Raw genomic sequence first — 6,368 nt, forward strand, 5'->3', positions numbered from 1 at the left:
TAAATTTGCAAGGTCAACAAGTACAATTGTCATAAAGCGAGAGTAACTCATGTCTGGTTAATTTCTTAAGGTTAAAAACAAGCGAATATAATCATGATGACAATTAAATTCCTAACGTCAGGATAAGTCATTTTGATAAAAATTCGTAAAGTTGAAAACCAACACATTAACTCAGGCTGATGGCCAAAGTCTCATCAAATGAGCAAATGTCATATGATCAAAGCTCACAAGGGTTAAAACCAAGGAGCAAAATCATATTGATGATCTAAACCTGCAAAAGGTGAGACACATAACCAAACGCATAAGTATAAAAACTGACGAGCATTGCAACAACGATGAGATTCTCAGAGAAGTCATCAATAAAGCATGCAATAAACAACGTCAGTAAATCAAAAGTATTCCCTAGAATACGAGCATGCAAAGCTCCAAATTGTTCAGAAAAAATAGAAACAAGAGAAATTGTTTCAAACTAAACTCATCAAAACAAGGACGAGAACCAACCCAAAAACAAGGGAAAATTAAAAATAAAGCAAAAATTAAAAATTCAAACAGCAGGGTCAGCGGCATCAGGGTCAGCAACTTGATCAACAGGAGGGTCAACAGGGGATCTGTCCAAAGGACAACTCGGGCATCTTCAAGACCTTCTCCCTCGCCTCCTCCTTCTACTTGCCCTCAAAAACTCTCTGTGTCACCAATTGTATCTCCTCATCCTTTTTTATGATAAGCATCCTCTCAGTCCTCAACTGGTCAAAAACATCTTTCAACTTGGCTTTGGCCTCACTCACTTGATCCATACCTTTGACCAGGTCCTTCCACAGCCTTAAATCCTCGGCCTCAACTACTTCTGCCCTAAAGATGGCCACCGCGACCCTCTTCTCCGTTGCAAGATAGTCAGTCGTCAGGCACAATGACTCCCCAAGGACCTAAGGAAAACAAATATAAGTAAAGAAGAACAGATGCATACATATAAAATTATTTAAGAAAAACTCACCAGCATAAGCTTGTGGACATGACCACTAACAAACTCATGAGAAGGAACAGAAGACAAAGCCCTAAGCTCGTCATCAGAAATGACGTTATGAGCTTGTCCAAGTTGGCGGCTAGATCCATCCACACATTCTCACCCTTCTTTCCTTTCCTTTGCGAGTCCGAGGTGGAAAGGGTAACTCTTCAATCAACATAACCAGAGAAGGGACCGAAAAAGTATGGACGGGGGTGGAGAGGAAAATCGTAATGCTACTCCCAGTCTTCTGCCTTTTGGAAGGTGGCGTGGAAATCTCCAACAAAGGTTGATTCTTCTTCTCCTTAGCACGAGCATACCTATCCTGACTAAAGCGAGTGGCCATGCCTACAAGATAGAATAAGTTGTCCACAAGGAAATGACAAAGGAAAAGAGAATGACGAGGTAAGTTTATATTGCCAAAAACTTACTCCTCTCTGCCCTAAGAAGCAGCCCTTGAATGTAGGCTAAGGGTTCAGGTCCCAAACAATGATCGTATAAAGATCTAGGATCCATAAGCTCGTCAAAATCCACTATACCAAGAGAGAAGTCCAAAGCTGCTTCAACCTGTTCTTGATATCATCTCTTCAAGCTTGAACGAGCTTTCGCTGTAAAAAGAAGAGCGTTAGGACAAGCGAATACTCAGATGACGAAGAAAATCAAAATAAGGTTAAACGCACTAAGTGTGGGAACCTCCCACGTACACAGCAATGGGGGCACTTCACCCCAAACTTCGTTAAAAGCAGTTTCCCATTCCTTCCCCTAGACAAAGAATTGCCTAGACTTTAAATAGCAAAAAGAAGAAAGGAACCATGGACAACCCTAGAATCCCTATCCCAAGGATAAAATTCAAAATACCCATAATGGGTCAAAGGTTTTAGATAATAAAGGTACTGATGAAGCTGTATCTCGTTGATTTGCTGGGATTCGTCCAGATGGCTCTTGGAGGCACTCTGACGAACTTGTGGGAGCAGGAATTTAATCAAGTGGTCACCGGTGTGGTGCCTGCCACAACACCTCCGATGATAAAGTCAGTACGAAAAAAAAGACAGTTGTTGAGATATCAGGGATAACAGCAGTTAAAATTGTGATATAGTTCTTTTCTTGTGTGTACCTTGTTTTGGTGTTGAAAGGGTTTTATATACCCTTGGGGATTGTATCCGTTGGGGCATTAATGCCTCTTCTGATAACGTCTTCAGGGGAGTAATGGGAGTTAATGCCTTCCCGTTAGTTCGTCCAGCTGGTCTTGTAACGGTTGAGGCTTTATTGGCAGCATTCAATGGCCTTAACTCTTCCTCTGATGATGACGATAACGGGTTATGTTCGTCTGTGAGGCCACCTCGTCAGTACCATCAGATGCCCCCCGGGTTTCACGGTCGTCAGTGACGATTGTGGAAACCGAACAGTTTTTATTTTTATTTTTTGGGTTCCGTGCCGCATTGAATGCGTGGTGGCGGCGTTACATGGGTTGTGGCCACGTGGCATGATGTGGTTGGCGGAGAATTATGTCCCTTGGGTTTCCCGCCGATTTTCAGTTTCACCTCCATTTGGTTTTTAAACTTCTTCTCCCTTGCTTTATCTTGCATTTTTCTAATTCTTAGTTTGTCTTAGCTATTTCTTTCTCACCTATTTCTTCATCTCCCTCTAAGCTGGTGCGCGTTGGGCTTCTTGTCTCTTCTTTTTGAGGTATGTTTCTTATTCTATTTCTCTTTCCCTTTTTTTTTTTTTTTTTTCGCAGGCGTTTGATTCCCTTTTCCTTTTGGTTTCTGCTTGTTGTTGTTTTTTCAGTACTTTCCTATTTACCTGTGCTTTGTTTGGGTGTCGATGGTCGGTAGCTTAGAAGTTAGAGAAACTTGCCCTTCGATTTCCTTTCTTTTTGCTCGTTTAGGAGGGTCCTTAGGTGTTTTTCCCAATTTGGAGGGTTTCGTTTTTGCGGGTAGTGGCTTAGGCATTGTTTTGGGCGATTTGTTTCCCCTGCTTCGCCGGTCAGTCGACTGGTTTGAGGGTTTGGTGAAGAAACAACGGCCGATGTCTGAAGTTAGGTCTAGCGATCTAGAGACGGGGTTATCATCTAGTGGTGATCTTATGGAGGGGGATACTGCCGCGTCGTCCTTGAGAGAGATTAAGGCTTTCCACGCCCTCGTGGAGGCGTGTGGGCTAGATTCTGATGCCGTGGGTAGATTTAGGGATAGGTTTCAGTTCCCGGAGCGAGTTCGGGTTTGTCGGCCTTCTGACGATGAGAGGGCTTGTCAGTTTTTCCCCGGTGAAGTGTGCTTCTATGAGGCCGCTTTCACTTGTGGATTAAGGCTCCCCGTTCACCCGTTTGTGATGGAGCTTTTAGCTTACTTGGGTATTGCTCCTGGGCAGCTTATGCCCAATTCGTGGAGGATAGTAGTCAACTGTATGGAGATATGGTTGGCTGCTAACGGGGATATGATCAAGGTGAACGAGCTTGTGTATTTGTACCGTTTGAAAGAGTCGAAGGAGTATGGGTATTATGAGCTAGTACCTTGGGAGAGAAGAACCAGAATCGTCAAGGGCTTACCCTCGTCCTTCAGATATTGGAAGTCCAGATTTGTATTTGTGTCAGGGGACGACTTTGAGACCCCCTCTAACCAGGATTGGGGAGATATCCCCCGATTGCTTCGTCGGTGGGGAACCCCGACTTTAGGTGCGTCAGTATCCTTTCCTTTCCCTTCTTTATTGAATCCGATGTTATCGTTGCTAATTTCTCTTTTTTTTTTGCAGTCAAAAGGAGACCGAAACTAAAAAGTAGGTACAAGGAGCGTGTCGAGGCAGCCATTGTGTATGCTCAGTCCATCGAAAACTGGGACGACTTGGTAGATCCTCGGACGCTCGCTTTTTACAACTTAGGCCCCGATCCATCTCCTTTCGTCCTCCGGAGCCTCGATATTGAAGGGAAAAAGAGTAAGTGTTTGGGTTCGTCAGATCTACATTCGTATTTATTTGTTCTGTTCTTTTACAATACTTTCTTCTCTTGCAGAGATGACGACTAAATTTAATAAGGCTATGTACGAGAAAATGCGTTCCAGGAAGGACGAACCTTTGTCCAGCATAGGGAAGAAAGTGGTCCGGGTGAAAGGGAAAGTTACCTCCGTCACCCCGATTACTTCTCCTACCCCCGTGGTTTCGGGTGCCGACACTACGAGGACGGCCTCGCCGGCTACTTCAATAGAAGAGATCCCGACCCCTGCTTCGAAGAGGCCTCGTACAGCGGAGAGGGGGAAGGAGACTACATCTTCGTCGACCATTTGGGATGACGAGAATCTGGCGATGGACCAGGCTCGTGGAGTCGTGACTGGAGAAGACCTGAAGGTGCTCTCGGGCATGCCCACAAGTGAATTGATGGGTCGTCATCTCTAGAAGCTCGTCCAGGTAACATACGTGTCTTTTACGCTGGTTTATTTTGAGCTGAATGTCGCCGTGTATAAACTAACATGTATATTTTTAGGTGCTGGGGGAAACTGTTCACCTCTCTTCTGAGTATCTTGCTCAGGAGGTTAAGGTTGAATCTTCGTTGTCCCGGATCAAGGTCTTGGAGATGGAGAATTCAAAGATGAAGAGGGAACTAATTGCTTCAATGGAGAGCGTCCAACAAGCCAGGGAGGAAGCTAGGAAGCTAAGTGACGAGCTGAAGGTAGAGCAGCAGCTCGTGCTTGAAAAAGACGGGGAGCTGGCAGCTGCGAAGGAAAAAATCAAAGTCGTCGCCTCCAGAGCGATTGAGGGTTTCCAGCAGACGGAGGAGTACAACTCCGTACTCTTCAGCTGGTACTTCAAAGGGTTCGAGCTTCTAAGGAGGTACTGCCTCAAGCATCCTTCTGGGATCGACCTGGAGACCTTGGATATGGAAGAGGTAGACAGGGAAATCTCAGCTGACGAGGCTGCTCAAGCCGCAGCTGCTGACGCCCCTGAAGGCCTTCCTGATGTCCCGGTCGTTGAAGCTTCTACTCCCGAAGTCCCTGCTGAAGACGATGTTGATCCGGACGCTTGAACCTGTTTTTGGACCAGCAAAAAATTATCTTCTTTTTTTTTTTTTTTTTTTTTTTTTTGTGCCCTATGTTGTAAGGCTTGCTTTCCAGAACATTTTAAAGGTTTCTATGTGTATTTTTAGTCCAGTGTTTATGGGTTTTTCTTTTCTTTTTCGTACAAACAATGGCCTCTAGTTTTTAGGCTTTTATAATATCATATCTACTTTCACATGTTCTGCTATATAAAATTTTTTGCATCCGTCAGTAATGTTCGCTCATTTGATGGGAACATTATTACTTAAACCTTCTCATGTTTTTTTTTTTTTGCTTTGGTCTTCGTCAGTAATGTACATCCGTCGATGCAGAATTTTATTACTTAGACAAAAGTTCTGTGCTTTTGTCTTCGTCAGTAATGTACATCCGTCGATGCGGAATCTTATTACTTGGACAAAAGTTCTGTGCTTTTGTCTTCGTCAGTAACGTACATCCGTCGATGCGGAATCTTATTACTTCGACAAAAGTTCTGTGCTTTTGTATTCGTCAGTAATGTACATCCGTCGATGCGGAATCTTATTACTTAGACAAAAGTTCTGTGCTTTTGTATTCGTCAGTAATGTACATCCGTCGATGCGGAATCTTATTACTTAGACAAAAGTTCTGTGCTTTTGTCTTCGTCAGTAATGTACATCCGTCGATGCGGAATCTTATTACTTAGACAAAAGTTCTGTGCTTTTGTCTTCGTCAGTAATGTACATCCGTCGATGCGGAATCTTATTACTTAGGCATTTTTTATTTCTAATTCTCCGATACTTGGTACCTGTATGAGCACATCATTTCAACCATCATTTCATTAATTTTGAGGAATCGGTACATTCTTGATCTATATCTATTGGTGGTACTTCTTCAAATGTTCTATGTTCCAGGGTCGTGGGAGTCTTTGTCCGTCTAGGGTCTCCAAATGATAGCTACCTTGTCGGGAGTAGTGCACGACCCTATAAGGTCCTTCCCACGTGGGACCGAGCTTCCCGTGGGCGGAGTTTTTAGTTGCAGTAGTCACCTTGCGTAGGACGAGATCGCCAATCTCTAGTCTCCTGAGCTTGACCCTTTTGTTATAATACTCATTCATCTTCTGTTGGTACTTCTTCGTCACGTCCGAGGCCTTATCCCTAACTTCGTCTAGGCAATCCAGATTGATTCGAAGTTGGTCGTCGTTGTCCTTCTCATGGAACACTTCTCGCCTGATGCTGGCCATCCCTACCTCGACGGGAATTACAGCTTCGGTGCCATAGGTGAGCCTGAAAGGTGTCTCTCCCGTTGGGGTTCTTGCCGTCGTTCTGTAGGCCCACAAGACATTGGGCAATTCTTCCGGCCATGCGCCC

The sequence above is a fragment of the Castanea sativa genome, chromosome 1, assembly GCF_040712315.1.
Source record: "Castanea sativa cultivar Marrone di Chiusa Pesio chromosome 1, ASM4071231v1".
In the NCBI taxonomy this organism is placed as follows: domain Eukaryota; kingdom Viridiplantae; phylum Streptophyta; class Magnoliopsida; order Fagales; family Fagaceae; genus Castanea; species Castanea sativa.